Here is a 24890-nt window from a genome sequence, read left to right on the forward strand (position 1 = left end):
AACTCATTTGATGAGGCCAACATCATCCTGATACCAAAGCCTGGCAGAGAAACAACAAAAAAAGAGAATTTTAGACCAATATCTCTGATGAACATCGATGCAAAAATCCTCAATAAAATACTGGCAAACTGGATTCAGCAATACATCAAAAAGCTTATCCACCATGATCAAGTGGGCTTCATCCCTGGGATGCAAGGCTGGTTCTACATTCGCAAATCAATAAACATAATCCAGCATATAAACAGAACCAAAGACAAGAACCACATGATTATCTCAATAGATGCAGAAAAGGCTTTTGACAAAATTCAACAGCCCTTCATGCTAAAAACGCTCCATAAATTCGGTATTGATGGAACATACCTCAAAATAATAAGAGCTATTTATGACAAACCCACAGCCAATATCATACTGAATGGGCAAAAACTGGAAAAATTCCCTTTGAAAACTGGCACAAGACAGGGATGCCCTCTCTCACCACTCCTATTCAACATAGTGTTGGAAGTTCTGGCTAGGGCAATCAGGCAACAGAAAGAAATCAAGGGTATTCAGTTAGGAAAAGAAGTCAAATTGTCCCTGTTTGCAGATGACATGATTGTATATTTAGAAAACCCCATTGTCTCAGCCCAAAATCTCCTGAAGCTGATAAGCAACTTCAGCAAAGTCTCAGGATACAAAATTAATGTGCAAAAATCACAAGCATTCTTATACACCAGTAACAGACAAACAGAGAGCCAAATCAGGAATGAACTTCCATTCACAATTGCTTCAAAGAGAATCAAATACCTAGGAATCCAACTTACAAGGGATGTAAAGGACCTCTTCAAGGAGAACTACAAACCACTGCTCAGTGAAATAAAAGAGGACACAAACAAATGGAAGAACATACCATGCTCATGGATAGGAAGAATCAATATCGTGAAAATGGCCATACTGCCCAAGGTATTTAAACATTCTTTTAATAAATCAATTTTAACCTTAAATACATTGTTCTTCAAGTACCTAATGTTCAAATATTTTAATATAAATCTCTTCCTAAAGTACCACTGTAGAATTAAATTAAAATATCTTTCTGTTCTTTAAGTAATAATACAATATCCTTGTTGACTGTGATCTCTCATGTAATTTTATATTATTAGAATTAGTATTTTATAGATTGTCTTGCATTATCTTACTTTGTATTTTATTATTCTATATGAATTTTAAATTTTGGAATGTACTGATATACAGAACCCGTCTTTGTAACACAGAGTTTTTTTTAGTCAGCTGGAAAAGTCAATTTAAAATAATATTTGAATAAAAGAAAATAAAAACATTTATCATAATTTTATAATTGATGAATGAAATATGTTGCCAAGTGAGTCTTTTTCCCTCAACTGACTATATTGCTTCCATATTGATCTCATTTAGTCAATAAACACCAGAGATCATGAGGTATCAGGCTCTGTGTCACCGTATTCAAAGCTATCAAAGTATCAGATGACTTCAAAATCTTCCTAAAATCCAAGATTTTTACTACAATTCAGTGCCAGTGCTCTGACAAGTGACTGTGAGTATATGTATATATTTGTACTGTATTACTTGTGACTGAATGTTTTTCTAGAAGTTCCAAATTTCTATATTGGGTAAGTATTTTCATCTAAATAAGAATAAAATAAACCAACACAAAATGAGCCTAGCATGTTGAAACCTAGGCTCCGTTGTAAAATAAAGCAAACTAATTTTACTAGGACCAGAGAAAAACTCTGAGTAGCCTTTCAGCTGCAAATGGTGGCTCAGAAACTAGGTAGTCCAAGGGAATCTAAAAGCAGCCCAGTAGGTGCTCGGTGCCAAGCCTGCAATAGGAATCAAGGACACAGCACCAAAGTCTTCATGGAATGAAGCAGATTTCACAAGATAAGCTAATTCTGTTCAGAAGACAGTATAGCTAGGGAAATAAAAAGGAATTTCACAAACTCAAAGGTGAGAATCAGTCTGAAAGTGGAGTCTGTTTTGTAAATTGCTTAAGGGGATTGCCGAGGAAGTGGTGTTCACAAGTGAGCAAGATGGAAAAAATAAAGAAATGTAATGAGTATTAAAATTGAAGCTGACATCAAAGAGTTAGATCATCGTATTGTAATCATAAGAAGTAGAAGAATGTTCAACCTAAAGCATTTGAGCCTAATTTTCTATATTTAGCCTTTATTTATACATTCAGAATACAGAATAGCAGTGAGAGCCAAATCTGTAACTCACAAAGACAAAGTAATCATGCAAATTCATGAAACCTCTTAATGAATGAAGAAAAAAGGTTTTTTGTTTCAGACTCCTCCCACAAAAAGCTAAAAAAGAAATAACGAAAAACAAAACAACAAAGAATGAGAATTTTAAAAACACAAAGAAACAACAAAAGAAGTCCAGTTACTACATTCCTGTGAAGTTTCTTCAAAACTAATAAGAATATATTTCAAAAATTATACATTTTGAAAAATAAGTATACAATACAGTATTGTTAATTATAGGCACTGTGTTTCACAGCAGATTTCTAGAACTTGTATTGTATAATTTGAACTGAAGTTTCCTTGTGCAGCTGTGGGCTTTACCAGATGACATAGGCTATGTGTATTTTCTTTTTCCAATGGTAGTCATGGAATTAGAGATTCTACTTCCCTGCTACTTTCCCTTATTTTTTATTTTTTGGTGGGGGGGTGAGGGACTCATTTCCGTTTCTTGTTTATTGATCTTTCCCTTTCTTATTTTCAAGAATAACACATACTTATTCATTTATTTTTATAATTGTTATATTGTTTCTGAGTTAGGCAGATGTAGGGAAGATTGCAGTCCACTATTCTGGAATTAGAAATCTTAAGAAAATTATATATACAGCTGGAAATAATTCAGTAAATATAATGAGAACCAGAGCTTTGTCAGTGCTACTTTTATTCACAATAAGAGATGAGCAAAGAAAATTGTTATTGCCCAATTGAAACCACTTATATGGTTAGTTGGTTTTTCTATAATATTATTTTTAATATTCTGCAATGGGAATCAGAGTATGTATTTATCGGTTCCAAACTTCTGCTGCTTATTTGTAAAATTTTAAGAGCTAATTAGATTATCTTTAAATATTTGCTTCCACATTGAATTATGCATTTGATATCTCTCCAAGTCCATTTAATTTGATAGAATGTCTGGAATCACACCCTATCATGAAGTAAAGCAACCTAATCTCTTGCAAGAAAACAACTAATGTATAAGTATTTAAAAGGAAATTACATCTGAACTTACAAGGTTGTGTGCAAACCAAAAACTAAGTAATTCAGCTTTTGTATCTTGATGCAAACAATATACATCCAACCCACAATGTGACCATTTTTATTGGAGTAAAGATAATAGTTTCCTTACATTGATCTACATGAGCATCAAGGTTTGCCTTTTTCTTCTCCAGCTGGTATAGAACCAGATAGACACCCAAAGGCTGAGAACTCTGATTTAAAGAAGAAAGTTTTATAAACAAAATATGTATTTTTTCTATTTCATTAAAAATATCATTATAGAATAAGTCACACAAGACCAAATCAATCCTTCTTAAAAGGTACAGCAGATGCGGGAACTGAAGCCCCAAATAGCTATGTTGAAATGCTGAGATGTCATTTAAAAGTGAATTCATAACTTAAGACCATATAACATTAAAATGTTATGATCATCTGGATTTTTTAATATTTCTTATTTAAAATCCTGCTGTTATGACAAGAGGAAAGCATAAATGCTGAGTATAAGAGGTTTGTTCAAAAACAAAATTATTAACATGTACTGAATTCTTCCTATATGCCAGGCATTCTGCTGACACTTAACAGTCAGTCTTAAAAATGTACTTTAAAGTGGTCAGGATCCTATTCTCATGATAAGAATAAAACCTCAGTGGAGACTTTCCTCATCCCAACCCAGGTATGTTGACGCAGATATAGCTAATGGTGAGTCACATGTTCCAAGACAGCAGTTATCAATGAGGTGACTGGATCCAAGAAATTATAAAGTAGAGGCTTGAGCAAATCTACTCTATGCAATTCAGAAGTTCTCAGTCCTTATCTAAAGGGTGTTTTGTTCATTTGCTTATTATTATTATCATTATTATTATTATGCACATATTCCAGCAGTCCACTACATTCTGAGGCATACCAAAGAAGTTTGAAGTCACATCCATCTCCTTGAAAAGTTTACATAGTAGTCTTATTGGGAAGCAAAACACACTAATAACAAAATATTCAGGTCTAAAACCTACAAAAACATACTGGAAGATTATGTAGAACTAAGACACAAAGGCTGAGAGGACTGATTTAAAGATATAAGCTTTATTATGTAGAGTTGAAATAAATTTTGAGATGGACTGAGAAAAATGTGGGAAATTTACCCTGGTATGTATGAGAGAACCTGCTTTTTGGGTGCTGGGAAAGGTACAAATTTTGTCTCCATAATAAAAATAAGCAGGATTTGTTCATAGAATACAGTAGTATAGTAGAGATGATATTGGGGAGTATTAATGCATTCATGGGAATGGATAAAGTGAGCTAGTCCTTTGAAGAACTTGATTACCAAGCCAATCAATCTAGATATAATAGTACTATACTGAGAAGTTTTCTTATGTAATGAAAGAAGAGAAGAAAAAAAGGAAAATGCTGTTTTGTATCAGACACAATTCTGGGTTTATCTGGTGCATTTATCTCAACAAATCTGAAAAAGTAGGCATTACTGTGAACTGAGAGAGTAAGACAGGGACTTGTAAACCAGATAAATTACCCAAGGTTAGAGAGTGGATTATGGTAGAACCAGAATTCAAATCCAGTGTGTTTATTCTTAACATCTATGTTCTTCCCACAGAGCAAACAATAGCCAGAGATTTATATTTCTGACTCATCTTATATTTCAAAAATACTCATACATACATACATATGTATATGTATATTTCTATATACACACATTTTATGTATCTGTATATAGTCCTCAGTCTATGAATATATATGTGTTTATAATACTTCCAGTGCAAATACATACATGTATAGAAATATGTATATATACATATATATGCACACATATACATATATTCACAGGCAGAGGTTCATTTATTCATTTAACAAACACTTATTCAATAACTAATATGTGTGAGGCAAGTTGAATGACTTAAAAATCTGAACTTTTCCACATCATTTCTGCTAGTTCAAAATTTAGCAAACCCCAATGCTTATCTTATGTATAAAGGAATCTTGGTTTATGCAAAGGAAATAAGCATTAATATACCCTCAAAGTTTTAAGTGTTTGTTTTTTATAAGAGTATTTTATTATAATATTCATTTTATCTTTTGAGTAGATATCTTTGGTTAGCATTTAAAACAACACTTTAATTTCTTAAAATTGTTTTATTGCTAATCCTCAATTAAAACATATAAAAGGGTCTGAAAATAAATTTAATGCCATGGATCCTTCTGAGGTCCAGTCATGTAGAATACCCAATTTTTTCCAATTATTACCATTTGCCTCCTTGTACAGAACATCCTGCAACATTTGCCAAGTACCTTTTAGAATCACAATCAAAGACTAAAAGTGAACGTCAATGATTTTTGGCTTATATACGTAGCGTCTTCAGTAGCAGCTTGCGGCATTGATGTGCCCCAATGGAATGTTATTTCCCGAAAGACGGTAAATGAATCAATCATTTTTATGGGCTGAGTCTTTCTCTGCATGTCACCTTGCATTATTAATGATTGATTCAATTTTTCTGGCTAGAATTGGAGCTCTTTCTAGGGTAAGGTTAACTTCAAGTAGCTGTCTTATTATTTCCTGTATTGCCAACCATTCGTATTATTTAGACCCAGAGCATTTCATTTCTCTTTTCCCTATGTTTGATTATATTTTTAATTTCTATGTGAATTTCCAGAAGATACTTTTAGCTAGCTGAACGAAAATCCCTTGTGGTACAATATTATAAGACAGACTTTGGAATTCGACACACCTGGATTTGATGCCTGGATCTATCATTTAAGCTTTATAACCTTGAACATGTTAATCTCTCTCAGATACTATTTCCTTGCTTAGAAAATAAAGGATGAAATGAACTATTCTACTGGAGCTACTATAAAGATGAAAGAAGATAAAAGTTTTCAGTAGGATTGTTGCCATGTAGTAAAACTTTTATAAATAATAATTTGTCTGATGCTATTGGGTTAAGCTATCAACAAAAAACATGGCAATAATTCAAGTTTAAAAATACAAATGGGTCTGAATTAACATTGCACAATGATTTGTTGGTGTTTTCTTGTTTTTCCAAATTCAGTGTTATATTCTACTTTCATATTTTGTGAGCAGTTATTAACTAAACAACTGCTAAATATTTGAGTGCATTATGATTTCACCCATTATGGGGTTTAAATCCATCTGAAGTAAAGATTAAGACCCAATGAATCTGTGCATAATTCAAATGATATTTATTCACATGTATTGTGTGGTAGAGAAAATGAATGTATATGAAAAAAAGGGAATGAAAGTGAATGAAGAGAAAAACTAAATACAGTCAGGAAAGGCTTGATAAAGGACTTACGAACTTGAATATGATTGTGAAAGGTAGTTATAATTTCTATAAACAGCTGAGGAAAAAAGCTTAATTTGTATAGTTTATGAAGGAATGTATATGTTTGTGTCTCACAGAATTTAAAGTTATGAATACACACACACTACACAGAAACTCAGAAAACCTATGCTACTTGCTCTGGTAATTACTACTAGTCAGTGGTAAACTGATGTCTAGGTCTCCTGCTCCTGTTCCAGTATGTTTTTACTGGAATATGTTGAGTGAGCCAGCTTTCAAAAGCTTCTTGAATTATTCATATGGATATGGAAAATCCTATCTTACAGCATAAGGCCATTTCTATTTATAGTTATTAAGACTATTAAAACTTTTTTCATATTCAGCCATCTCAATGACTAATTCGTGCATCATCAGTTTTAGTAGTGCCATAACTGGATCCTATAAGTTCGTGAAAGGCAATTGGGTATGTGGCTTCCCAAATCCCTGTTCAGTTATGTCACATTTGTAGCTTAAAACCAGCCAAACTTACCAGTTTTTCCATGTGTACCATGGAAAATAAGGATTTGTTTGTTTTTCTGAAGATCTAGTTGGTAAACACATCACTGGTTGGAATAGTAAATTCCATACAGTGCCACTATTCAAATAGCAAAAAATATGAAATTATGTTTATAATCTTATATAAATTGACTTTAAAGTGAGACATGGAAAGGTCAAAAAATGACATGGTCTTTGAATTAAAATACCAGAAATAGGCCGTTTGCGGTGGCTCACACCTGTAATCCCCGCACTTTGGGAGGCCGAGGGGGGCAGATCACGAGGTCAGGAGATCGAAACCATCCTGATAAGGTGAAAACCTGTCTCTACTAAAAACACAAAAAATTAGTCAGGCGCGGTGGTGGGCGCCTGTAGTCCCAGCTACTCCGGAGGCTGAGGTGGGAGAATGGTGTGAACCCGGGAGGCAGAGCTTGCAGTGAGCCGAGATCACGTCACTGCACTCCAGCCTGGGTGACAGAGGGAGACTCCGTCTCAAAAACAAAACCAACAACAACAACAAACAACAAAACAGAAATAGAGAAATTATTAGGTTCTACCAGAGGGTTCTCTCATAAGTGAAGAAGAACAGTCTTTTGAAATACAATGCATATGAAGTTTGCAATTGTAGCAGTTTGTTGAATATCTATGTAAATTTACACAAATTAAATAGGAATACCTTACCATGAATAGATACATTTTATCCCAGAAACTCAAGGAGATTGCTATTTCAGAAAACCTATAAATCTAGTTTGGTATTAATCAATTGGTGAACTATGAATAAAATGATTAATTTAATAAATGAAAATAAGGCATTTAAGAAAAAATCTCAGTAACTAAGATAATGGAATATGCAAGCTATCTATAGAAAAATGCAGTCTGGGAGCTGTGGCTCACACCTGTAATCCCAGCAGTTTGGGAGGCCGAGGTGGGTGGATCACTTGAGGTCAAGAGTTCAAGATCAGCCTGGCCAATATGGTGAAACCCCATCTCTACTAAAAAGTACAAAAATTATCTGGGCATGGTGGCAAGTGCCTGTAATCCCAGCTACTCGGGAGGCTGAAACAGCAGAATTGCTGAACCCATGCGGCGGAGGTTGCAGTGAGCCGAGATGGGGCCACTGCACTCCAGCCTGGGCGACAGAGCAAGACTCCATCTCAAAATAAATAAATAAATAAATGCAATACTCTATTTTATTCAAGTAAATAATTATAAAATGTGCTAATTCAATACAGTCAATAAAAGCGTGCTATTTTATTTCTATAGACCCAAATCTGGAAGATTATGCTGAAAACATTAACCATTAAAACATTAAAAGAGATCACATTGTGGATGATTTTTATTTATTCTTTAGAATTTTCTGCATTTTAAAAAAAAGTCTCTATAGTAAATTATATAGACTACTTAGTTTATGAAAATTATGAAAATAAAATATACTGGAGACAAAAACATATTCACGACAACTACAAAAACTTAAAATATCCAAGAGTGACTTCAATGTAAGAAAAAATTAAAATCAGATAAATTTTAAACATATATGAATAATAAAGAGGACAAGGATGAAGATGAGAAGAAGAGGAAGAAGAAATGGAGAAGTAAATTTTAGCATACAGATAAACAGAATGCCACACACATACTTGTTTAAATAATTTAGGGCTTACTACCTAGGGAAAATGCAACAAAATGTTAAGAGTAGCAACAAAATATATAATTTTATTTAAAGAGTAATATAAATTTTATTAATATGCTAATGTGAAATAAAAAAGAACTTTAACAGTAGCCTCTAAGTGGTATTTTCATATGTGACTGGTTTTCCTTTCATTTAGTTTTTGAAAATATTTTCCAATACAGACATATACTGTATTTGGAGATCTTATTCCAATTACAGTCATATTCTGAGATGTACTAGGAATTAGGACTTCAACATATAAATTTGGAAGGGTGACACAATTCGGGCCACACATCTGGTATGTTCCCCATTTAATTTGGAGAGCCCCAAGGAAATGAAGTATCTGTTTATTAACGAATCTGCTCAGGTCCTGTGCTTCCTAAATGAGGGCCACCATCTAAAGAAGCATTTGTGAGCTACAGACCACCAGGGGCACTGCTGCCATTGCCCTACATGGCACTCCTTCCTTTCCCATAATGCTGCCCCCCAGACACCTCCATACCAAATACAAAACTATAATGATTTCCCGTGAACAAGACCTCTGGGAGATTTGGCAAAATTGGGAGAAACGTTATTTTATAAGGCTAAGATCAAGCCTATGAGACCAGCTTCAGAAACATCTTTTTCCTGGCTTATCCCGCCCTTGTGATGCATTGGACTATTGTTGTTTTTCTTTATTACTCTATACCAATATCCGTACTATACCTCAGAATGGGCAGAGTATGCTTCCCTGATCCTTGACATTAAGCTTGGCCGTGTGACTTTCCTTGGTCAGGGGATATTGGCCTATGCAACAGAGGTAGAGGCCTTAAATGACCTTACAGGATTTGCTTTGTTTCTTGTGCCCCAGGGATCTGCTGTGAGAAGAACTTCTCCTGGTAACTGATGCCCTATCAATCTGGTGTCTACAATAAACACACGTGGGGTAAATTGACACCCAACCTACCTGGAGATAGGCCCAGCTGACCCACAGTCTGAAGTAGATTGCCCAGAGGAACCAGCTTAGATTAGCCAAACTGCATTCAGCCTCCTGAGCATATGAATCAATGCTTCTTGTTGTAAACCATTGAGTTTTACAGTGGTTTGTTACATAATGTTATTGTTGGTCATGGCCAACTGATACCATATGGGATAAATGCACACAACTGTCATCCTCAGGTCCTTTCCACCATCCATGTAAAGAAAATGAACCGAATAGACAACTGAGAGCCATCTGTTCATCGATTCTTAAGACATACTCAGATTCTAGCGTCAAACTTATTGTCCAAATCAGTGAGGAATGCAGCTTTATATTACTTCATTATTGAAGGTGAATGTCTCAGGTTACTATGAGTTCAAAACGTATCCAGGGACTCATACAGCTTACTAGGCCTAGAAGGTACAATAGAGGCCATACCATAACTCTCTTCAATGATGCAATATCCTAGGCACAGAAAGGAAAAGTTACTGACAGGAGGCCACACCATAAGACAGTGTCAGGCTTGGGTCCTCTGTCTCCTAACCCAGCACTCTTCGATTGCAACTTTCATAATTTGTAGTTGGTTATTAGGAAAAGTATCTTGTGATTTTTTATTTTTATTATTTATTTATTTATTTATTTATTTACTGAAAGCTTCCTAAATAGCAACAAATTTGTCTAGAAATTTCCTAGACATTAATCATGTCCATTATCTTTTCATTTTTGTAGCTTCTTTCAGGGTCAATGATTTTGACACAGATTTTGATGTGAAACATAACTCAAAAGGAGTATCTTAGTGAAAGAGAGTAAAATCCAATGAGGATAATTAACTACACCAAATATAGAGATCTATAAAGAGATCTGAGAACTTCTGAACAGTCATTTACTTAAATCTGTTAAGTTATTCTACATGATAATGTGTCATATTAACTAGGAAGATGTACTAAAAGGATTCTTATGAATAGTTATTTGCTTCCTGTCAAGTTTTAATATTTTCAGTTGCTGAAAAATATGTTAGAATTTTAGGGGGTGGAGGAGGTAATGCTCATATTCTTCCAGGGGAAAATTCAACAATACAAAGCAAAATATAGATCTCTGTGAAGGAATTGTTTGCTGTTATTTATATTTTTCTACAAATTCTGAAAGTGTAGAATTAAACTCTGAAGACATAGTAATGGGGATAAGAAACAAAATTATTAAGCAAGGTTGGCTTTGTATTCACAGACAGAATGAAGTTCAAGGTTTGCATGTAGGTTTACCTTTTTTTCAGTGCAAGACACTATTGCCTGGTTTTATGAGCTCAGATTCTCTAGTCAGACTGTCTGCACCTGATCCTAGACTATACCAATTATTACTTGAATCATCAGAGTAAGCTGTTTAACGTCTGTTTGACAGGTTTCTTCATTTGTGGGCTGAAGGGAATAATGATAATATCTAATACAGAGAGTTGTTTTAAAAGATTAAACTCATTCTATAGGTAATTTTTCTTTAGTTGTACTTGAGATACATAAACAAACAAAAGTAACAAAGATCTTTGCAATCATGAAGCTTATATTCTAGAAATCATAGCCAGACAAAGAAGAAACAATAACCCTAATAAATGAGTAATGATATACTGTGTACTAGAAAATAATAAGCATGATGAGAAAAGCAAAAGTTGAACAGAGTAAAGAAAATCAAGTGTGTTGCAGGGAGGGGTGGGTTGCAATATTAAATAAACGGATGGACCAGATTTCACTGAGATAATGTATTTTGTGCAATGACCCGAAGAAGGGGATGGAGAAGTCATGCATATATCTACAGAGAATATTCATGGATGGGAGAATAAGCTTAAACTTCTAAGATGGGATCAGGAGAATGTTAGAATGTGGAAACTGAGACTCAAGAAAGTTAAATGCCTTGCTTAAGTTTACATGAACCCAGAAGAAAGAGTATTTTGACAGCCTGGAGTATAACGAACAAGAATAAGTGTCTTCAGTTCTCAGAAAACTCACATAATCACCATCTCCTAAGTATGAGATTCCCCATGAGATCCACTCTGATAATGTATACACCATACAATAAATGAATGCACTGATCTTGTAGGACAGTCCTTTTCAAGAATGTTCAAGATAATTTGAGATGCTGGACACTCTTATGCTTATCTTCTTCAAGGTTTTAGTCTCAGAAGGGAGAACCCAAATGCTCATGTGTATAAATGCTCAGCAGTCCTTCTGGCCCAATAAACAGTTTCCCACCATAGCAGACAGATTCTAAAGTTACCACAACTATCTTAACTTCTTGGTACTCAGGCCTTGCTATCTTCCCCTCCCCTTCAGTATGAGTGTGACCTGTGATTTGCTTCTAACCAACAGAATACAGCACAGAATATTACATATACATGGTCATATTTCCTAAGATAGTAATGTCTATCTTGCTAGAAAACTGTCTTCTTTGCTAGCTCTGAAGAGGCAAGCTGTCATGTTGCGAACTGCCCTAAGAAGAAGGCTACATGATAAGGAACTGAGAGCAGTCAATAACCAACAGCCAAAGCCGGGCATGGTGGCTCACACCTGTAATCCCAGCACTTTGGGAGGCCGAGCTGAGTGGACCACTTAAGGTCAGGGGTTTGAGACCAGCCTGGTCAACATAGTGAACCCTGTCTCTACTAAAAATACAAAAATTGGCCAGGTGGGATGGCAGGCGCCTGTAATCTCAGCTACTTAAGAGGCTGAGGTGAAAGGATTGCTTGAACCCAGGAGGCAGGGGTTGCAGTGAGCCAAGATCTCGCCACTACACTCCAGCCTGGGTGACAGAGCAAGACTTAGTCTCAAAAAGAAAACAAATTGTAGGGACATGGATGCAGCTGGAAACCATCATTCTCAGCAAACTATCGCAAAAACAGAAAACCAAACACCGCATGTTCTCACTCATAGGTGGGAATTGAACAATGAGATCACTTGGACTCTGGAAGGGGAACATCACACACTGGGCCCTATTATGGGGAGGGGGGAGCGGGGAGGAATGGCACTGGGAGTTATATCTGATGTAAATGACGAGTTGATGGGTGCTGACGAGTTGATGGGTGCAGCACACCAACATGGCACAAGTATACATATGTAACAAACCTGCACGTTGTGCACATGTACCCTAGAACTTAAAGTATAAAAAACAAACAAACAAAAAAAAAGAAAACAAAACAAATAAACCAAAAAAACTAACAGTCAGCAGGAAACTGAGACTTTCAACCTCACAAACTGTGAAGTCCTGTATTCACTCAGCAGCCATACAATATTGGAGGAAAATCCTTCCCCAGTGGAACCTCAGATGAGAAACCAGCCCCAGCCAACACAGACTGTGGCCTTGCAGAAGACTTAGGTAAATTGTACTTCCTGACCCACAGAAACTATGAAATAAATGCATATTTTTAAGCCACTATTTTTGTGGTAATTTGTTAGATAGCAATAGACAGCAAATATACTCACTCATCTTACTAGAGACCCATTTAAAGTAAGTTGTATAGGAGGGAACCGAGGAGGTCATAGGAGTATACAAGTTAGATCTGCTTCAAGACAGAACCTGCAAGAGTGGACTTCAGCTTCCGAAGACATGGCGGCGGGATAAAGAAGCAAAATTATTAAGCAGGGTTGGCTTTGTATTTAAAGGCAATATGAAGTTCACAGAGTTTTGGTTCATTACTCTACTGTGCAGAGCGTAATGAACCAAAACTACCAGGTCCCATAGGCAGGTGATCCATTCGGTGTTCCCACTGCTCACCACATTTGAACTCTTAGCCAATGACTAAGCAATGACTGATGATATTAAAGTAGAGACATTTCTGCTTAATGTGGGACTCCTCTTTGGGACTCCCTATGAACCTGGCTGAGATTTTCTCAGAGTTCCATAGCAGTTCAAGTCTCTTCCTTCATTCCCTCTCTTATTGCCAGTGTCAGATAGTCCTTGTGGTCTAAAGCCATTTCTCTCTCTTTTTTTTTTTTGTTCTGCTCTCCTTTATTCTTCATAGGTGCCTCCCCCAGTAAATCTCATTCTATCTTGGTATCAGCTTCCCTGACAACTCAAATGGACACAAGGACCTTTTGATACATTTGTGATTGTTCTTAACTGAAATTTCAGCATCAGGCTAGGCTAGAAAGGCAGTCTCATATAGTGGGAAACACACAAAGAGTCAGCAGAGCAACGTTCATCCCCAGCTCTGCTACTACCAATAATCCCTGTTAACACTGATCATGTCCTTATGTCCCTTGAGCTTTCTTTTGGTTAAAATGAGAGTGTTGAATTAGATGATCTTTGAAGTTTTCCTTTTTCTTTATTTTTTTCACTAAATGTAAAAAGAGAAGCAGATACTAAAAATGACAAAAATAAGCACAGTATAAAAGTGAGGAGCATACATAACTGAGAGATAAAGAAGAAAATAGACAAGTAGAACTGATGAAAGGATTAGAAAAAAAAAGAATCCACAATACTTTATTGATCACTGCCAACAGTCCTGGTTTCCATCCTGATACTTTTCATTTCTTTTTTAAATTTTTTGGAACTAGTGTTTATTTAGCTGTTATAGTTACAGTGGGCTCGCTTTAAGCCATCTCACTCTACTAGGGATTTCAGATGGTAAAATCCCCAGGGTTTATCTAAGGTGAAGACCAGTTTTCTGTGCTTTTCTTTTTCCTTGTGTGGTCCCCATGGACCCAGTCTGCTTTGCCTTCCTCTTTAACTATACACAGTCATTCCCTTGGGGCTCCTTTCCCTCCCACATTTGCCTCCTCAGTGGTTTATCCTTTCTCCAGATTAAACTTTTCTTGGTGCATTCAAACCCAAATACATATCCTTTCGGTTTTCAAGTTTTTACTGCATATTCCTTTGGGGAAACAGTCAGAAGATAATACAAGGACAAGCACAGGGGCATTTGGAGTTTTAAGAAATCTTACAAAGTTCATAGTTTCACTGTACATGGTCTGTAGTCCTTGCTGCTGTGACTTCTATACAAAAAGGCACATTGGATTCAAAGTCTTTTCTCAGTGTTTCCTCCAGTTTCCATTTCCCTCTGATGCATTCCTTTCTCTAACTCTGAAGACCCGCTTCTCCACAAAGCACCTTCTTCCTGGTTGAAAAAAAAAGGTGGGATCCTGGACAGAAACACATAGAGATAAAACATGTCCATTCATATGCCCACTAGAATCAAATATGCTCTAGTATATAGATAAAAAGAGTTGTTGGCAGGTGATATTTTCCAAAGGTGACCATGACAACATCTCTCATTCCTCATGGTCTTCTACATGCTATGTGATCATGGCAACAAGTCTTTGAAAAGTGATGACTATGTCTTTTCCCCCTGAATCTAGAAGGGATTGTGACTAACTTTATCAACACAATATTGTAGAGATGACATTATGTGACATTTCAGACTAGTTTATTATAAACAGAAAAACTTCTGTCTTTTCTCTTTGGACATTTTGCACTGCATCCTCAGAGGCCACTTAAAATATCTGACTATTTTAAGGCCACACGATGCTATGAGGAAGCCCAGGCCACATAGAGAAGCCTTATGAAGATGATCCAGATGAAAAGCCCAGCTGAGGTCTGAGCCTATAGCTAGCATCAACTGTCTGTTGAGAGGGAAGATGCTTCCAGATATTTTCAGCATCCAGCCATAGAGTACCCACCCCACCTCGCTGATGAGTCTTTCCAGCTAAGGTCTCAACATGAGGGGAGAGGGGCAGAGACAAATGATTTTCTTAGCTTGAATTCATGACATACGGACTTCAGGAGATGATTAAAAATATTTTGTGGCCAGCTGCGGTGGCTCATGCCTGTAATCCCAGCACTTTGGGAGGCCCAGGCAGGTGGAACACCTGAGGTCTGGAGTTCAAGACCAGCCTGGCCAACATGGTGAAACCCCATCTCTACTAAAAGTACAAAATTTAGCCAGGTGTGGTGACGGGCACCTGTAATCCCAGCTACTGGGGAGGCTGAGGCAGGAGAATTGCTTGAACTAGGGAGGCTGAGGTTGCAGTGAGCCAAGATCAGGTCATTGCACTCCAGCTTGGGCGACAAGAGAGAGACTCCATCTCAAAAACAAAATGAAAAAAAAACACACATGTAAGCTGCTAAGTATGGGCATTTTTGATGAAGAAACAATAACCAGAACATGGTTAGTAAGAACGCATTCAGTTCAGTTGTGATATTCTGAAGTTATTGTTCTCATTCCCTGCCTGGTATAGTTCTTTTGGTTTCTATTTTTATTTTTATTTTTTTTAGTTTTTTCGTTCTAAAACCAGAAATTTGCCTTATTGTCATTTCATAGACTCCTGATATATCATTTTTTCATTTAACTTACCTACAATTGTTTTCTTTTCTGTGCAGCCAATGAATATAAGCTTGTTCTGTATACTTTTGTACTGATACCGTATCAGTGAAATACATTAACTAGAAAGCATGCTTCTAATAATGGTAACAAGAGATCTTTCTTAAATCTCCATTCCCTACAGTTATTGGACTGAAATTTCTGGCAAGGATAAATTTATTATGTTAGGTAGCATAGAAACCCTAAGCAAATGGGACACAGAACAATTGTATATTAATGAAGGGGGAAAAAGGGGGAGTTACCAAAAAACACAGATTACATATAGTTTTTCACACTTTGAGTTGAAGTGTCTCATCTAAAGTTCCCAGACATCATTTGGAGCCTCACAATCTATTAGGAATTTCTTTTTCAACTAACAATAGCCTTATTAGTTTCTAAGTTAATTGATGTTTGGACTCTTTTCAAATAGAACAAATTCATGTTGACTTGGTTAAATTATTTCTTTGATACATACAAATGGAAAACTAGCTCTAAACCCATTAGTTTATTGCTGTTGTATAACCTTAAAAAGTTTTACAGTTTAGTCAAAAAGAAGCTATATGTCCAATTGATTTTTTTACTGTAAAATGTTAATTTAGTGTGATAAACTCTGATATTGCTGCTGTATGACATGGTCTTCTCTCAGTGTCCTCTTGTTTCAGTGTGCCAGATGAGAAGATAATTCTTCCAAAGCACATTTTATACTATCAGTCCTTAGTGGGACATATCATGATATCATTTTGTGTGAAGGTATAATTCCCGTATTTAGTATTTTTTTCTCATGACCGTAAAAGAATATTCAGTGTTAATAATAAAACTAAGTTTAAATACAGTCACTACACTTCTGTATTACCCAGAGTTCTAGAGGGACATAACTAATAGAATATATGTATATGTGTGTACATGAAAGGGAGTTTATCAAGGAGAATTGACTCACATGATCACAAGGAAAAATCCCATGGTAGGCTCTCTGCAAGCTGAGAAGCAAGAAAGCCAGTGGTGGATCAGTCTGAGTCCCAGAACCTCAAAAGTAGGAAAGCCAACAGTACAGTGTTCAGTCTGTGGCCAAAGGCCCAAGAGCCCTGGCAAACTGCTAGTCTAAGCCTAAGAGTCCAAAAGCTAAAGAACTGGGAGTCTGATGTGTGAGGGCAGGAAGCATCTAGGAAAAGACAAAGATGAAGACTGGAAGACTCTAATTCTGCTCTTCTATCTTCTCCTACTTGCTTTATTCTAGCCACGATGGCAGCTGATTACATGGTGTACACGAACTAATCGGAATGAGGGTGGGCTTGCCTCTCCCAGGCCACTGAATCAAATGTTAACCTCCTTTAGCAACACCTTCACAGACACACTCAGGAACAATACTTTGCATCCTTCAATCCAATCAAGTCAACACTCAATATTAACCATCATGAGTTCATCCATTCAACTTGAACCCATATGAATTTTCTGAAATAATACATAAGCCTCAAATAAAGACAGTAATAAGCTCTTAATTATGCCTAATGTAATACAGCTATCCTTCGCACAACTGGAAGCACACTAATCCTTAAACTAAATGCTATTACATAAAGTTAACACTTAAATGCTGATATGAAGACAGTAAATTTTATGTCACATGATAAAGGAAATAAAATAAAGATATTTTCTTAGCACAAGTGTATATATGCACAAATATGTTCTTAACAAAAGGAAAAGGAAATACTCATGACAATTACAGTCATTGTTTCTGCAACTGGTCAGGTGGTCATAGCTAGCATTGATAACTACCATCTTCTACTAACCATTCTGTATTCCCGTTGCCCTCAACAAGCGCCTCCACTGGTCATGGTTTTCTACCTGATGGAGTGACCCAAACCTTCATTTCTGAAGGGTCTGGGTCATTTGTAGTCCTGCCTGGATTGGGCTGTTGCAGTTTTCCATTGACATTAATCACAGAGCATGGTAATCCTAAGAGATGCCTTAATGGATCTCTTGAATTCCATGCATACTCTTCCTTACCTCCATTGTGGAGTAGTAGACTGATTTCATCTTCATAGTTTGGGTCAGTCACCCCAGCCAACACTGTAACTCTCTTCTTATCCTGTTGACTTAGAGGTAGGAGAAGCCCAACGTGTCCAGGTGGCAATTGTAATTTCCAGTTTAATGGAATCATTGTGTCTACTGGTGGCAGCATTCCTGCCTCTGGAACTAAGACCTTTAGGCCAGCAGAACATAATATTGTCGGAACAGGGAGCAAAAGTTTTGCTAGTGAGTCACTAAAGGTGATGGTAAATTGTGCCACTTCCACTTTCACCCCTTGATCCCTGAACCTGTGAATTCCAACTATGGGGGAAACAGCACCATATATTTGATGCTGATTCAGAGCATACACGGCCTTCTGGAGAACTTTGCCCCAGCCCTGCAAAGTATTGTCACCTAGTTGGTGGGTAATTGTGATTTCAAAAGGCCATTCCACCCTTCTATCAAACCAGCTGCTTCAGGGTGAAGGGAAACATGGTAAGACCAGTGAATTCCATGAGCATGAGCCCACTGCCACACTTTTTTAGCCATAAAGTGAGTGCCTTGGTCAGAGGCAGTGCTGTGTGGAATACCATGACAGTGGATAAGGCATGCTGTGAATCCACAGATGGTAGTCTTAGCAGAACAGTTGTGTGCAGGATAGGCAAACCCATATCTGCAGTAAGTGTCTATTCCAGTGAGGACAAACCACTGCCCTTTCCATGATGAACAGGTCCAATACAATCAACCTGTCAACAAGTAGCTTTCTAATCACCCCAAGGAATGGTGCCATATCGAGGGCTCAGTGTCAGTCTCTGCTACTGCCAAATTGGCACTCAGCAGTAGCCATAGCCAGGTCAGCCTTGGTGAGTGGAAGTCCATGTTGCTGAGCCCACGTGTAACCTCTGTCATTGCCACCATGGCCACTTTGTTCATGGGCCCATTGGGCAGTGGTAGCAGGGGTGGCTGGGGAAAGCGGTTGAGTAGTATCCACAGAATGAGTCATCTTATCCACTTGATTATTAAAGTCCTCTTCTGCGGAGATCACCCTTTGGTAAGCAAACACATGAGATACAAATATCTACAGAGTTTTTGACCACTTAGAGTTCCATCCACATACCTCTTCCCCAAATTTCTTTGTCACCAATTTTCCAATCATGCTTCTTCAAGTCCCTGACCATCCAACCAAACCATTGGCTACAGCCCAAGAATCAGTACATAATCACACATCTGGCCATTTCTCCTTCCAAGCAAAGTGCAAAACCAAAAGCAGTGCTTGAAGTTCTGCCCACTGGAAAAACTTCCTTTTGCCACTGCCCTTCAGGGGTGTCCTAGAAAGGGACTGTAGTGTTGCAGCTGTCCACTTTCTGGTTATGCCTGCATATAGTGCAGACCCATCTGTGAAACAGGCCCTAGCCTTCTCTTCCTCTCTCAGCTGATCACAGGGAACTCTCCATGAGGCCATTTGTGCAGGCTGGCGAAGAGTAGGCAGGGTGGCAGGAGTGGAGACCATGGACATTTGAGCCACTTCCTCATGTAACTTACTTGTGCCCTCAGGAACTGCTCGAGCCTGATCATGTATATACCACTTCCATTTGATGATGGAATGCTGCTGTATACACCTACTTTATGGCTAGACAGTTCAGAAAGCACTCACTTCATGATAGGCAGTTCAGGTTGCATGGTGACTTGATGACCCATCGTCAATTGTTCAGTTTCTACCACAGCCCAGTAACAGGCCAAAAGCTGTATTTCCAAAGGAGAGTTGTTATTTGCAGAAGACGGCAGGGACTTGCTCCAAAATTCTAAAGGCCTCCACTGTGATTCACCTACGGGGGCCTACCAAAGGCTCCAAACAGCATCGCTATCTGCCACTGACACTTCAAGCACCATTGGATCTACTTAATCATATGGCCCAAGTTGCAGAGAAACTTGAACAGTAGCCTGGACCTGTTGCAGAGTCTTCTATTCTGGACCCAACTCAAAATTGGCAGCCTTTAGGGTCACTGGATAAATGGGCCAAAGTAACAGACCCAAATGAGGATTGTGTTTCCTCCAAAATCTAAATAGGCTCACTAGATGTTACGTCTCTTTTTTTTTTTTTTTTTTTTTTAGATGGAGTCTCACTCTGTCACCCAGGCTGGAGTGCACTGGCATGGTCTCAGCTCACCGCAACCTCTGCCTCCCAGGATCAAGTGATTCTTCTGCCTCAGCCTCCCAAGTAGCTGTGACTACAGGTGTGTGCCACCACACCTGGCTAATTTTATATATATATAAAATATATATATAATTTATATATATAATATATATATAAATTATATATTTATATTATATATTATATATAATATATTATATATAAATATTATATATATTATATATATCTATATTACATATATCTAATTATATATATATATAGAGAGAGAGAGAGAAGGAGAGAGAGAGACGGGATTTCACTGTGTTGGCCAGACTGGTCTCAATCACCTAACCTCTTGATCCACCTGCCTCTGCCTCCCAAAGTGCTGGGATTACAGGCGTGAGCCACAGTGCCCAGCCAACATTATGTCTCTTTCTTGGTTGTAGGAGGGGCCAAATGCAGCAATTTATCCTTCACCTTGGAAGTAATATCTTGACATGTCCCATACCACCGAACCCCGAGACATTTTACTGAGGTAGAAATTCTGTGAATTTTAGTCAGATTTATTTCCCATCCTCCCACGTGTAGATGTCTCATCAGTAAGTTCAATGTGTTTACTACTTCTTGCTCACTCAATCCAATTAGCATAATGTCATCAATGTAATGGACCAGTGTGATGTCTTGTGGGAGGGAAAAGAGGTCAAGATCTCTGTGAACTAGATTGTGACACTAAGCTGGAGAGTTGATATACCTCTGAGGTAGGACAGTGAATGTATCTGCTAGCTGAAGGCAGATTGCTTCTGTGGGACCTTATGGACAGGAATGGAGAAAAAAAAGCATTTGCCAAATCAATGGCTGCATACCAGGTGCCAGTAGATGTGTTAATTTGCTCAAGCAACAAAACCTCATCTGATACAGCAGCTGCAATTGGAGTCATCACTTGGTTAAGCTTATGATAATCCATGGTCAATTTCCAAGATCCATCTGTCTTCTGTACCGACCAAATAGGAGAGTTGAAAGGGATGTGATGGGAAGCACCATCCCTGTGTCTTTCAAGTCCTCGATGGTGGCACTAAGCTCCGCAGTCCCTCTAGGGATGTGACATTGTTTCATTGTTTTTCTTTACTAGTTTTTTAGGTAGAGACGTCTCTAATGGCTTTCATTTGGCCTTTCCCACCATAATAGCCCTCATCTTACCAGTTAGAGAGCCAATGTGAGGTTCTGCCAGCTGCTAAGTACATCTATGCCAACTCTGCATTCTGGCACTGGGGAAATGGCCACAAGATGAGTCCAGGGACCCATCGGGCCTACTATAAGTTGGACCTGAGCTAAAACCCCATTAATTCTCTGACCTCCATAAGCCCCTACTTTAACTGGAGGACCACAGTGACATTTTGGAGTCCCTGGAATCAACGTCAGCTCATGGCCAGCATTCAGTAGTTCCCCAAAAGTCTGATCATTCTCCTTTACCCAATGTAAAGTTACTGCAGCAAAAGGCCAGAGGTCTCCCTGGGGAAAGATGGGAGAAAAAAACACTGCATGAATTGTTGGTAGTGCAGTGGGCTTCTTCCTCAAAGAGACATGACCTCCCCTTTATTCAAGGCATTCTGTGTCTGTAAACTGGCTCAAGTCTGGAAAGTGATTGAGGGGCTTATGATTCCCTGTTTTTGTAATTCAAATTAGTATTTTGTCCACTCAACCTGGAAGTTTTCTGCTTATATAATTTAAGTAAGAATGCAATAAGCTTCCTATCAATTTCACTTCTAGAAACAACATTATTAATTAACCAAAGACAGAGCTGTACCTGAGTCAGACTATTCTGATTACTGCTTTGCCTCTGTTGTCCATTATGGTAGCTATGTCCACTTTGCCTTTGAGGGTTGAGTGCCACCACTTGGCCCCTGACACTTTGGGATCCAATTATTCCCCTTACATTTAAATTTTGTAGTTGAGTGACTGCAGTTCCCACTGTAAGAACTGGCATACAGAAAAGAGTCATCACACAGCTCTTCAAGGATACAGATGCTGCCCTCTCAAATCTATTTCATAAGATATTGGTGAAGGGTATGTCTTCTGAACCCTCCCAGCTGGGATGAGTAGGTCTAAATTAAATAATCCACTCCAGCATCCAAATCTCTGTAAGCCTTTGGATGCCTTCCTCTGCTTTAAACCAATAGAGGTCAGGCATTTCCAGCTCACTCACAGTGAAGTAAGCTTTTAATCCATATTCGAGCTAACCAAGCAAATAAACTATTATAACCTTTTCTAACTCCCCAAACCGCAACATTAAATGCAGAGTCCTTAGTGGGGTTGTATCAATAAATTTAGCCTGATCCAACTTTATGTTCCTTCCGCCATTATCCCATACCCTAAATATCCATTCCAGTGCCTTCCCTCCAGATTTCTGCTTATATAAGTTAGTAAACTCAAGCAGTTCTTTAGGAGTATAGTACATCTCCTTGTGGGACACACTCTGAGCCTCACCTCTAGGAGCCTGCTGGGACTTGAGTCTAGTTGTAGGTCTAGAAGCAGACAGAGGTGTTGGGGGTGGTTCCTGAGGAGAATTAGCGTTGTCTTGCCTGTCAAGTGCCTCAGAGGAGGCCATCATTGTTGCCCTAGGCAGTGCATGGTTAATCTCTTCAGACAAATGTGGGAAAGCTGATGGCGGCATGGGTGATGAAGGGGATGTTCTACCACTTGCGGTGGGGAGGCTGTTTCCTCCGGCAAAAAAAAAAAAAAAAAAAAAAAAAGGCTCATCAGAATTTAGGACCTCGGTGCCCCCAGCCTCATCAGGGTCCTCTCACAGGGCCCCACTCCAAGTTGCAGGGTCCCATTCTTTTCCGATCAATGGTCTCACTTTAACAGTGGACACCTGGCGAAGCTATACATACATCTTTTGTTGCAGGTCAGCCACTTGCACAATAAGAGCTTGTGTCTGATTTTCCACAATTTCAGCCCCTTCTCCACAGGAGATAAGATTCTTACTCAGGGCAGTCTTAGAAGATTTGAGGCTCAGTATGTGCTTCGGGAACTGAGAGACAGAATCTCTAAGTTCATCATTTTCTTTCTTCCCTTTGTCCACTGAACTTAGGAGCAACCAAACAACTTCATTATATTCCTTGGTTCTCTGCATATGGTCAAAGTTATGTATAGTCGCTAAACTTCTTGCCTCTCAAGAGCGGTGAATCAGGAGTATCAAATACATTTATTTTGCATAATTCTCTAACCAGTTCACCCCAAAACCTATCAGTGTTCTCCACACTATTAGAAGTAGAGTCCTTAGCCTTTTGGGGTCTAATCATATTAAGCAACCAATTCCAGAAACCCCCAAACAACTAAAAATCTACATTCTCAAAATTCTCTTCCTCTAGAACCAATCCTGGCACCAAAATCTGTATTAATCAGGGTTCTCTAGAGGGACAGGACTAACAGGATAAATGTATATATGAAAGGAAGTTTACTAAGGAGTATTGATTCACAGAATCACAAGTTGAAGTCCCACAATAGGCTGTCTACAAGCTGAGGAGCAAGGAAGCCAGTCTGATTCCCAAAACCAGAAAAGATGGGAAGCTGACAGTGCAGCCTTCAGTCTGTGGCCAAAGGCCCAAGAGCCCCTGGCAAACCACTGGTGTAGGTTCAAGAGTCCAAAAACTGAAGAACTTCAAGTCCAATGTTAGAGTGCAGGAAGCATTCAGCATGGGGAAAAGATGGAGGCCAGAAAACTTAGTCTAATCGTTCCACAGTCTGCTTTTATTCTGGCCACACTGACAGCTGATTTATTAGATGGTACCCACCAAGATTGATGGTGGGTCTGCGTTTCCCAGTCCACTGACTCAAACGTTAACCTCCTTTGGCCACACCCTCACAGAAATACCCAGGATCAATATTTTGCATCCTTCAATCCAGTCAGTTCACACTCAATATTAAACATCACAACTCAGAAATAAAATAGATGTAGCTCACTGGTCCGAAGTTAACATAAGAAAGATGATGACACGGAAAAGTATTAGGTCTATACTCAAGGCTCAGCTGTATTATTTAGGAAACAAACTTGGGATTTCCTTTTATACTCTTTGCTTATACTCTCTCCTCAAATGTCTTTCATTTCACAGCATTTTTCTTTTTTAAGTTTAGTTAGTTAAGTAAAATTGAATTAGAGAATAACTCAACCACAAAGGCTTTGTATTTTTTTAGCTGATGCTGATATTGATGAGAACTACATATGAACATAACTATGTTTAGATTCACAGCCTGCCCAATGTCAGTGAATCACTCTGTCTCCAGAAGTTGTCCACAGGTCACCCACAACAATAGACCCAACCACTTGGCAATAAATAATGTTCAATTCAAGAAATGTTTATTCAGATTACTAGGTAGGACTCATGGCATAAACTTTGCGTTATAGGTGTTTTCTCTAAAACATATTCTATCTACAGAAATTTTATATCTGTTCTTGAGAGGAGAGCTAGCCAGCAGACAATATTCACTTGGACTATATTCAACGGCTGAGTGTATTAATAGGATTAACAAAATAAAGACAGATGTTATTTTTGCCCTTCTTTAATACAAGCAGCCTTTATTAATGCAATGCTTTTATTAATTGAAGTACAGCTTTAATTTTAACTAAAATTTTCCTAATGCTTGTACAAAGAGAGTTGAAATGTCTCCATAAGATGACATTATACACATAGTACAATATGG

The sequence above is a fragment of the Macaca mulatta genome, chromosome 5 (genome assembly GCF_049350105.2).
Source record: "Macaca mulatta isolate MMU2019108-1 chromosome 5, T2T-MMU8v2.0, whole genome shotgun sequence".
Lineage (NCBI taxonomy): Eukaryota > Metazoa > Chordata > Mammalia > Primates > Cercopithecidae > Macaca > Macaca mulatta.